Raw genomic sequence first — 12,104 nt, forward strand, 5'->3', positions numbered from 1 at the left:
CCTCTCTTCATGTCCTTGCAAGAATTAGGTATTGAAGGCATACTGGCTTCTTAAAATGAGCTGGGAAGGTTTACCCTTTTTTCTAATCTTTTTCTGGTCTCCGTATGAATTTATGTAATGTTGGTGTTATTTCTTCCTTAAATGTTTGGGAGATTGCATGATGAAACCGTCTGGGCTTCCTGTCATTTCCTTTGAGAAGATTATTTAAATTATAGACTATCAGGATTTCCTGCTACTTTTTCTTATGTCAGTTTAGTAAGTGATGTTCTTCAAAGATTTTGACCATTTCATCAACATTTTCTAATTTATAGAGTGGTACTATACACAGAGCAGTAATCTGTAATCTCCTTATCATAGTTTTCATAATTATGGGATCTTTAGTGATACACCCCTTTTAAAATTCCTGATATAACTAATTTATGCCTCTTCTTTATAGCAGCCTTGTCAGAGGTTTGTCAATTTTAATAATCTTAGAAGAACAAACTTCATGCAAAAATTTTAAAAATAAGGTTTTCATTAATTTTAAAAATAATGTTTTGATTACAAGCACACTAGTGAAAAAGAAATCTGTTTTTGTTGGACTGAAAGCATCTTCTTTTTGTGCTCACCTCTGAAGGGTATTCTCACCAAGTAGAGCATTCTAGGAAAGCAGGTGTTCCTTCAGCATTTTGCAGCTGCCATTGCACTGTCTTCTGGCTTCCATCATTTTTGTTAAGAAGACAGATGACAGTTTTGCTCATGCTCCTTTGACATTAAGGTTTCTTTCTTCCCTCTGAGTGCTTTTAGGATGCTTTCTCTTTCATTACTAGCAGTTTTAGCCTAATATGTCTAGGTGGTTTTCTTTGCACTTATGTTGCTTTTGGTTCATATTGTTTCTGAATCTGGGGCTTGACATCTGTTACCAGTTTTCAAAATTCTTGGCCATTTTCTCTTCCAATATTGCTCCAATCTTATCTGTCTTGCTTTCCCTTTGGGGGATTCCAATTACACACTAGATCTTTTCACTTCATCCCATATATCTCTTATGTCTTTTACTCTATTTTCTATTCTTTTTCTCTGCGCTTCAGTTTAGATAGTTCTATTGACTTGTCTTCAGTTCCCCAAGTCTCTCTGAAAATGTTTAATCTACAGGTAAACTTTGTTGAGTCTTAAATTTAGGCATTTTATTTTTAAGTTACAAAATTTCGAATGGATTCTCTTTTTTACAGATTGTGGTTTTCTGCTGAAGTTATCCACCTTGTTACTTATCTTCTTTAATGGGTGAATCTCACTTGTTTTAAAGTCTAGGTCTAATAATATCAATATCTGGATCTCCTGTGTCTGTTTCTGTTGCCTAATTTTTTCTCTTTTTTTCCATCATTTGATTTCATCTATTTGTATGCCTAGTATTTTTTAAATTGACTATGACACTGTATTTTTTTAATGTGTAGAATTTGAGGTTCTGGATGATGTAATCTTCCTTCAGAGTATTTATATCTGATTCCACAAGGCAGTAAAGATAGGGAAAGATCACTTAAATCCAAACTCATGTTTCTTTGCATTCTATAGACTGAACAAATAAAAAACTTCTTTGAGATGTTAAGAAAGAATATTTTAATAATAGCTAGAAACACATTTTTAAGGCATGAAACAAAATATTTAAAACCATAAAGGGAAGCACTGAACACAAAATGCAATGCTTTTCGTCAGTAAAATATAACTTCACAGTTCAAAGATAAAGAAAATAAAAGCATTATATATAAAAAAGTTAAACAGCACAATATATCAAGATTTTTTACAAACAGGAAAAACACTAATACCTCAAAAGAAATACAGGCAAAGTATGTAAGTTTTCATTTACACATACAGAAGGCAGATAAATCGTCTACAGTTTAGAGACTATATGTTATATGTTATGTGAAGAAGTGCTCAGCCTTACTGATGCACAAAGTAGATCAAGATATTATTGTTCATTTACTTAAGCTTTATAATGTCTAGAGTGTGAAAATTCTGGGAAAACTACCTTGCATACTGTGAGTAGGAGGGTCAATTGAAGGTCAATGCATCCATCAAGTTTTTCAATGTGCCAGGACAGGTCAAATACACTTCCTTTTCTAAGACTCCATTTTCCTTTTCTAGGAATCGATCTCAGGATGGGCTCACTGGACTCTATGCTCGTCTCTTTGTACGGTGACTTACTGACTTATAAGAGACTGGAAAGCTAAAGGGTGTATTTGCCAAAGTCCTTAAAGCTTGGCTCAACAAGTAGCCTAGTTTCTGTCAAACAGGCCCCGCTCAGAGGACCGGAAAGGTATAAGGGAGTGTAAGGCTATCCTTCTGCCGCTTCCCCTGGCAAGCATGGCTGGGAAGGCATTTGCTGTTCTGTGGCAGGAAAGTGGAGGTTCTGGGGTCTGTTCCATCATCTTCTGGGTAGTATGAGACAGGCATAAAGCATAGTTTGCGGGCATGAACTGTACTATTATTTATAAATAAATCCAATTTATAAACCACTCAGTCCTCCCAACAATTCTGCAAGCCATTGAACACCTTTCTGCCTAAGCTAATGAGAGTAGGCTGTGAAGCTGATCCTAGATCTTGGCAGTAGTGGTGGTCCTGGCATGTACCTACAGAAATACTTCCTGATTCTGGCAGGAACAGAAGCTCCTCTAATGGGCCAGCATTGAGATATTCTGGAAACCCTTCCTGGAAGCTCAGTGGCGCCTACTGCCTTCTCCAGCCCTTCCAGTACCAAATACCCTGTATGAAATCCCTTTCTGCTTAACTACAGTGATCTCTCATATTTGCAAATGAATCTTGATACATCCTCATGCAGAAATAGTTCCTTTAGTGATCAAAAAACGGTACAAGGATCTTCACCATATTGTTTACCCCAAACAACCTAAAATCTAACAGTGAAGTATGGCTACATAAATCAAAGCATTTACGTTACCTTTACAAAAAGGAATCATGTCTCTAAATGTTGAAATGTAAAGATGTCTCAGACATATTTCTTCATTCATTCAACAAATATTTATTGAGCTTTTACTATGATGTGACCATTTTTCACCCTCTATTATAGACAAAAGATGTGTTAGCAAGCAAAATAAACAAAAATCTTGGTCCTCATGGAGCTCACATTCCAAGGATAAAGTGAAATGAATAAGTGTTGGACTAATGTGTAGTACAATCCCATTTATAAAACATACACCCTCTCTCTACACACACACACACACACACAGAAAAACACCTAGAGGGATACAGCGCAAACCATAAGCAGTGGTTATTTCTGGGCTCATCTACCTGACTGCAGAGAAAGCAGCTTCTGGTACGGTCCTCGCTGATATCCCACTTAGAGGGTTTCTAAGGGCCTTATGGACAGAATTTCTGTCCAGTTCCATCTGCCAAGAAAAGAGATGGGAACATTTACATGCTGTTCTAGTTCAAAATAGCAAATAGTACTTCTTGATTTGCTATCTTTTTAGTGTCTTGAGAAGTATCCCATGATGTTTAGTGTAATATTGACTCTATTATCCTTTTCTCCTCTGCACTAGATCTGAATTGGAGAAAAGAGAGGGGAAGAGGAGTTAGCTGAGTAGAGGCCGTCCTAGATGTAGGATAACTGAATAAAATGAAAATGTTTAAATAATGAGGTGCCTAAGGGAGGAAGGAACAGGAAAGTTTTTGCACAAACTGTTACTGTTAATTCATTCCCCATGTTCACAAAATAACTCACTGGGCTTTCATGTCTTTAAATATGTGTCGTTTAATCTTCATTTAACTTAATTGCAAACTATTTTAGCAGACATAATAATCATGTACACTCTAGGATTAATTTTTACTACAGTCTTCCAATACAATGGCATGCTTGTTGCAGTCCAGGGAAGAAAGATACTGTTACTGTGGAGACATGCATATTCTGTTTCTTCTATTTGCTATGTTTATGTGTACAGCATATGTATGAAGTATAGCTATGCATCTTTCTCATATATGAAGATAGATAAGCATGACTAAAGGGGAATTATGAGTTTGTCAGAAAATTCCAGGAAAAGCTGGGAGCACACCAAGATCAGGAGTGACAGATCAGCACAGGTGCCCATGTATAAGACCAGGTAGAAAAATGTCTATTAGGTTGCAAGATGGGGATGGCCAGGGGTGCCTACAAAAGGGTCAGGTGCACAGTTGTGATGCCTTGTTTCCTAGGAGATGAAGCCTCTGGCTGATTCTCATGAGATGAGAAAATGGCAAATCATAGTAACCTGAATTTAATGGCTATGAGAGACAGAAAAGAAATGTGTCCAGGCAGGAACTGGAGGAGAGGAAGCAGTAGAGAGGAAGAGGCTGCATTTGTGTTATTCATGAGTCAGGCTGTCCATCAGTGCCTCCCCAGAGCCTCAGCCAGGCTCCAGCAGGCAGTGGCTGCATGTGGTAGGAGCTTGAAAGTACCCTTGTGGTTGTAATAACATGGGGCCAGCATACAGTTGAGAAATGTTTGGTATGTGAGGCCAAAGTTTGAATTTGGAGCTTTGCTTTTAGAAAAAAAATGATTCAATACCTGGGCAAATGACTTGATGAGTGACTTATAGTGGTCTCAGGCTCTGAGGGCATTGATGTCTTGTTAACACAGACACCAGGCCACTGGCCATCAGCATCGACCTCGGCGAACTCTGGCTCTTCATCCACAAGTCTGCACGGCAAAGGGCAAATCAGATTGAAAAGGTAGAGGACGTCCCCACAGGAGAAAAAGGCACAGAGGAAAACAGAGCTGATGTGGAGAAAATAAACAAAGCTGGAAGGGAAATTCTAACTTTAACATCCTATTTTCTCTACCAGCTTTGCATATTTAGGAAATAATGTAGGCATTGCTTTCCATTTCTAAAAAAGCTGTTTCTTCAGTAATGGTCAGAAATAATATTTTTATATGTAGAATGACTTGACATTAGCTCTAATTAAGAAGTATGTATGCTGCAAATTGTGAAAAATGCAAATGTTACTGATCATAAACATTTTACTTACTGTCAATGGTGAATACAGTGGATTGGCTTGTTGGCAAATGCTCCAAACCCCATGCAGCACACAGAGGCTGGAAAGATGAAATCTCAGAGCTCTCCCACAGCCGGTATTTTGGGTGTGATTTAAGTTGCACCAATCAGAAAACTTGAGCAAGACCTGCAGTGAGTGGCACCTGAGTCAGGGGGAGAGAGGCAGAGCACAGGGTGTTCACTATATGGACAGAGACTGTAGCAGGGACAAGATGCTTCTGGTACTGGTAACTGTGGTGGTAACTTTCCAACTGGGTGGGCAGCTTTCTGAAGTTAAGACTCCTGTCCTGGTGGAGGGAGCAGGTTTTCTGATGGTCCAATTCTGTGTGAAGACCCTGCGAGCTGCTCGTGGAAGCTCAGCCCTCCCAACAATTCTGCAAGCCATTTAACACTTTTCTGCCTAAGCCAACAAGAGTGCAATCCAGACACTGTCTTCTAAGCCTAATAAAATCATAACAGCACTCTAAAATAACACTGCAATTTTGCATGAGGTGAAGCTCCTGCTCTCACCCAAATTTCCTGGTGTGTTTTTTGGGAGGTTTGTAAGTTTAAGCACAGACTCATAGAAAGTCATTTACGACAGATCATTGACTAGCCTCTCACGTCTGGCTTCCTCATCTAGGGAACTTTGGCATGTCATGTGATCTCCCTGTGAACAAGCCAAGACAGAGACTCCCAACCTTCTGACTGCTAAATCACTGCTTTCTTTATTATATCATGTTGCCATAGCTGTTTTGTAAGATGACTAATTTATGAGAATAGTTCAAACAACGTTTCTGGAAGTAGTTTTTAATAAGGTCAGTGGAAGTTTAAAATATTTGTTTACTGATCGTTTTGAAGTTAATCTAGCTATTCATAGGCTTCTGTGGTTGAATTTACATGTGTTTAATTCTCTAAGCTTTCTTCTGTTGCTCTGTAAAAATGAATAGAATACATTTCACAGAAATAGAACGTAAAAAACAGTTACCCCACACTGCCTTACACTCTTGACTTCACAGCCCATTCTTCTGAGTGAAATAAAATCAGTAAACTGAAAACCTTATTGGAAGAAACCATCAGGAACTTCAGAAATTGTAAAGGGTTGGGTTTTTAAATAATTTTTTAAAGGTTTACTGAAAGGAACTGGTTTTCACATTTCCCCCTTTATGTTACATAGAATAAAATCAGGTGGCAAATATGCAGAAAGAGAATGAAATCAGGTTAGGTCAGAGGAGAAAAAATCTCCTCTGTCTGCACCAGCCATTCTCAGGGAGGTCATCAACGAACAAAATGAGCCACCTTCTTACCAGTCCATTTAAATGGCTTGGTGCCCAAGGCCTCCAAGGACAATCATTTTAAGTAATTCATTTTCATTTCCTTCTTTGATAATTTAATAAGAACAAAATAGAGATGCCTACATTCTGCTGAGGTATTCCTTTCAGTTATCTAAATTTCTCTGCAATTCAAAATATTGAATGATAAATAGACTCATTTAGACTTTACAAGAAAAAAGTAAGGCCACAAGAATCAATTTCCAGTACCCCTATCTTCGGGCATCCTAAGCTGTTATTTCAAACACTCAGTCTGCTTGGCTAGAACAATACGAGTCAGTATGAGAAAACCCTGTGTCATTTAAGCAGATTAGAGAAATACCCACTAAATACTCACCATGTTATATAACAGCAATTCTGTGACAGAGAGACAGAGACAGAGCGAGAGAGAGAGAGAGAGAGAGTGTGTGTGTGTGTGTGTGTGTGTGTAGAAAGGCTTCACAAAACAAAGCCTGAATTGAATAATCAAAGAAAATGGTTATTAAGAATGCTACTGGTGGTTGGAAATGGTGGCTCACATCTGTAATCCCCGCACTTTGAGAGGCCGGGGTGGGCAGGCAAATCACTTGAGGTTAGGAGTTCAAGACCAGCCTGCCCTAATGAAACCCTGTCTCTACTAAAAATACAAAACTTAGATGGGCATGGTGGTACACATCTGTTATCCCAGCTACCTCGAGGCTGAGGCAGGAGAATCACCTGAACCCAGAAGGTGGAGGTTGCAGTGAGTGGAGATCGTTCCCACTCCAGCGTGGATAACAGAACAAGACACAGTCAAAAAAAAAAAAAAAAAAGAAGAAGAAGAAGAAGAAGCTGGGTGCAGTGGCTCACACCTGTAATTCCAGCACTTTGGGAGGCTGAGGCAGGTGGATCACCTGAGGTCGGCAGTTCAAGACCAGCCTGACCAACATGGAGAAATCCCGTCTCTTAAAAAAAAAAAAAAAGAAGAATGCTATCAGTGTCCAGGCCTGGTGGCTCACACCTCACACCTGTAATCCCAGTACTTTAGAAGGACAAGGTAGGTCACCCAGGCTGGAGTGTAGTAGCACCATCTCGGCTCACTGCAGCCTCAATCTCCCAGGCTCAAGTGATTTTTTTCCGCTTCAGCCTCCAGCTGGGACTACAGATGTATAACACTACAGCCGGCTAGTTTTCTTATTTTTTTAAAGATGGGTTTTCACCGAGTTGCCCAGGGTGGTCTCAAACTCCTGGACTGAAGCCATTCGTCTGCCTCGGCTTCCCAAAGTTCTGGGATTACATGTACGAACCACTGAGCTTGACTCTCTCTTCAGTTACATCATTGATAAAACAGCTGCTTTGTGTTTGGGGCCATATTTAACACAACGAAATGAAGCATGTGTTCTACTTGCCCCCAGCATATAAAACTATAATAACAGTTGAAAATTTCACCAAAGCAAATATGCATATTTAATATGGTTTGGCTCTGTATCTCCACCCAAATCTCATGTTGAATTGTAATTCCCAGTAGTGATTGATTATGGGGGTGGTTTCTAATGGTTTAGCACTGTCCTCCTACGGCTGTCTTGCAATGGAGTTCTCAAGGGATCTGGTCATTTGAAAGTGTGCAGCACCTCCTGCTTCATCCACTCTCTCTCCTGCCAGCCATGTGAATATGCACCTGCAACCCCTTCACCTTCCACCATGACTGGAAGTTTCCTGAGGTCTCCCTAGCCATGCTTCCTGTATGACCCGTGGAACTGTGAGTAAATTAAACTCTTTTCTTTCCACAATACGCAGTTATAGTTCTCTTTCTCCCCTTCCTTCCTTTCTGTAAATTAAACCTCTTTTCTTTATAAAATACCCACTCAGAGTTATTGGTTTCTTCCCCCACCTTTCTTTCCTTTTTCTTTCTTCCTCTTTCTCTCTCTCTCTCTTTCTCTCTCTCTCTCCCCCCCTCTCTCTCCCTTTCTCTCTCTCTCATTCTGTCACCCAGGTTGAAGTGCAGTGGCATGATCTCAACTCACTGCAACCTCCACCTTCAGGGTTCCAGTGATTCTCCTGCCTCAGCCTCCCCAGTAGCTGGGATTACAGGTGCGTGCCACCATGCTGGGTTAATTTTTGTATGTTTAGTAAAGATGGGGTTTCATCATATTGGCTAAATTAGTCATGAACTCCTGACATCAAGTGATTCTCCTGCCTTGGCCTCCCAAAATACTGGGATAACAGGCATGAGCCACTGTGCCAAGCCTCAAGGTAGTTCTCTATAGCAAAGTGAGAAAAAACTAATGCAGTATAACTCCACTGTATATGCCAGGCACAGTACCATGTGTCTTAAAAATGTCATCTAATTTAATTATCCACAAATTATCCCTTATTTTAGAGGAAAATTTGATGATTGTCCCATAGTTCATGAATGGTGAATCTGGGATGTAAATCCCAGCTCTGATCATGCCTTTCTCAAAGTTCCTGTTGTGCACAAGTATTCTGTGAGAGGTATAGAAGGCTCTAAAAATAATGCTGATGGTATTTCTTAAAATACAAGAATATTTAAGAAAAAAATTCCAACATTTCTTCAGTGTTCCTATTTTGTACAATAATCTGTTCTTATGAAGTGGCAAGCCACACCTGTGAATAACAGTTGGAGGCCAGACTTCCTGATGCTGTGTCACACCTGGGAGGTGACGTGTGCACACCCCATAAGCAGGTAGCGTCTCCACAGAGCACAGCAAGGTGCACAGCCCTCTTCACTGAACGTCAGTCTTCCATCTATGTCTTACCTTGCCATTTAACCACATATACATATACATCTGTGATTATTTCCCTTTAATACTTGTATTTAACCTCTCTAATTTGTTGCTTTCCTTGTTATGTTAGAGAACAGAGTCTTCAAATGCCAGTGATTGTCTATAGCTTTTACTTCCTCAAAACACCACTTTATGCTGTTTATTCTGATCCAGGCACAGGTGAGCTCCTGTACATTAAGTGGTCCACCTGCCTTGGCCTCCCAAAATGCTGGGATTACAGGTGTGAGCCACCATGCCTGGCCCATGATTTTTGTAAGTATTCAAAGGTTAACTCTGTTTGGGAAGCACTGCATGGCTCCACTGCTACCTTCACAACTGGCAGATGGCTATTTGTGAAGAGGGTAGGTCATGACAACCACAGGCTCATGCCCCAGGCTCTTTCCTGAACACCTGAACAAAGCCAGTCACAGGCCTTTCATTTGGTCTCCCAGGAGTCCCCTCTACCAGTCTAGTTTTTGGACCTTATGCCCAGCCACCTGAAATTTTTTTCTTTTATGTCCTGCCTCTGTGCCTTTGCTCATTCTATGCCCTTGCCTGGAGTATAACTTTCTCTAAATACTTCTTATTGTTTTATACAAAATGAATCTAAGAGAAGTTTGTCACTCTATTGTGAGACAGAAATTATGAAGTACTCTGCCTTTCAGGTGTCAAGCAGTATCTTCTGAATTTCACTTTCAAATTTCAATATGAGCATATACAATAATAAAATCAAACAGGATAAGATGGCAATTTGAACATAAGCATCTTAATCTATAAATATGAACAAAAAGAATTAAAGAAACAGTAAAAATCTTATAGTTGGGTATCATCTACAGGCTTGGACTTTGAAGAATTTCTGCTAATAGAGGGTGCAAGGGAAATTAAATTTCTGCTAATAGAGTGTTGGGGGGGAATTAAAATAAAGTATCAAGGGCTTTCCCCAAAATCCCTTCCAAAGAAAATGGAAATATGGGAAACCCTCCACTAACGTCTCCGACCCAAGAGGGCAGGGTTGGAGAGGAGCACAAGAAGCCCAGAGAGATGCAGGGAGTTCTGGCAAAGGGTCAGGAACAAGAGGAATTTACATCTGAGAAGGTTTAAGGTTGGTTTACCCCAGACACAACAGTAGTGATAAGGCAGGAAGAGCCACAGTGTGCATCTAAAATGGACAAGGGGCACACAAATGTAGATCCAGAGAGCTGGCTCTGCATTCCAGACACACCAAGCAAGAAGAAACTGGGCAGAGGTGAATTTCCCAGCTAGGCACTCACCCACCCTTCTCTATTCTACCTGAGCATCTGTACCTTCCAATATGTAATATATATGCACCTTCAAGAGCCTTCCATCGCATTTCATTCTAAGCATTGTCAGGCAAAGGCAGTAGAAGTGAGCAGAATCCAGACACTGATCCGGGGCAAACATCAGGCCCTGCCACAACTGGATCTAATTCAGCAAGAGAAGGTGACAAACAAAATCATGCTTGATGCAAATATTCCATAATACACAGTGAAGGGGAAACTGGACTCACAAGAGGACCAACATTTGTAAATTCATGACCAGAAACAATTTAACACTAAAGTTCAATAAAACAAAAAGACATAAATTAATGATGACAATTTAAAATGAAAGGTGAATTAAAAATAATACAAGCAATCTAATAACTCATGAATATTTTAAAGCAGAACTAACTCAAAGAAAAACAAATGGGGGCATATTTAGGGCAGGTCTCTCTGAATACAGATGAAATGAACCATGTAAAGGTGGGATTTCAATTCAGTGGACAAAGGATGGTTCTGATAATAGTATGACCGGCTATCCACCTGGGAGAGAAAGACCCACAGCTCACATCAGATTAAATAAAGAAAGGGGGATCAAATGTGTGTATGTGTGTGTGTGTGCGCGCGCGCGCATGCACATAAAATAGATGACGAAACTTTTTTTTTTTTTGAGACAGAGTTTCGCTCTTGTTACCCAGGCTGGAGTGCAATGGCACGATCTCGGCTCACAGCAACTTCTGCATCCTGGGTTCAGGCAATTCTCCTGCCTCACCCTCCTGAGTAGCTGGGATTACAGGCACACGCCACCATGCCTAGCTAATGTTTTGTATTTTTACTAGAAACGGGGTTTCACCATGTTGACCAGGATGGTCTCGATCTCTTGACCTCGTGATCCACCCGCCTCGGCCTCCCAAAGTGCTGGGATTACAGGCTTGAGCCACAGTGCCTGGTGATGACGAAACTTAATAGCTTATTTATAACAAATAAGATTGGAGGGGGAAAACCTTAAAACAAACAAACAAAAAGAAACAATAAACGAAAACACAATTAACATTATATAAAAATATAAACTTTTCTATGATACAGATGTTAAAGCCAAAGGCCCATAGTATACTGGGGCTAAAAACACATTTTGGCCAGGCATGGTGATTCGCGATTGTAATTCCAGTGATTTGGGAGACTGAGGTGAGAGGATCACTCGAGCCCAGGAGTTGAAGACCAGCCTGGGCAATAAAATGACACCCCATATGCATAAAAACTAGAAATAATTAGGAAGACATGGTGGTGCTCACCTGTAGTCCCAGCTACTTGGGAGGCTAAGTAGGAGGATCATTTGAGCCTGGGAGGTCAAGGCTGCAGTGAGCCGTGATCGTGCCACTGCATTACAGCCTGGGTGACAGAGCAACACCCTGTCTCAAAACAACAACAAAAAAAACAACCCCCGCCCCCCAAAAAAACAAAAAAGCCCTACATATCCCTAATAAAATACTGACGAGAAACAAACAGCTCAGTGAAAAAATAGGCAAAAGTGCTAAACCAGCAATTCTAGAGGAGAAAGTGCAATTGGTTAGTAAACATAAAAATATGCTCAGAGAAATACAAATTAAAGTCTAATAAGATAACATTTTTCACTTATCCTATTGCCAAAAATAAGATCAATGCTCTCTGCAGTTGCTCAGACTATGTTGAGAAAGGCATGTTCATCGAGAGTGAAATGTCACATCACTCAGGTGAATAACCTGGAGCCATCTATTAAAA

General features: G+C 40.2%; 1 long non-coding RNA gene across 1 annotated transcript; it reads right to left on the minus strand.

Moving 5' to 3' along the window:
- Positions 1 to 1,578: 1,578 nt before the first annotated feature.
- LOC118153738 (uncharacterized) lies at positions 1,579 to 10,559 on the minus strand. The gene is made up of 4 exons (XR_004743257.3): positions 10,399 to 10,559; positions 4,993 to 5,161; positions 4,532 to 4,663; positions 1,579 to 3,377 (listed from the first exon to the last, which is right to left on the minus strand). It is a non-coding gene; the product is annotated as an uncharacterized LOC118153738 (long non-coding RNA).
- Between the last annotated feature and the right edge of the window lie 1,545 nt (positions 10,560 to 12,104).

The sequence above is a fragment of the Callithrix jacchus genome, chromosome 5 (genome assembly GCF_049354715.1).
Source record: "Callithrix jacchus isolate 240 chromosome 5, calJac240_pri, whole genome shotgun sequence".
In the NCBI taxonomy this organism is placed as follows: domain Eukaryota; kingdom Metazoa; phylum Chordata; class Mammalia; order Primates; family Cebidae; genus Callithrix; species Callithrix jacchus.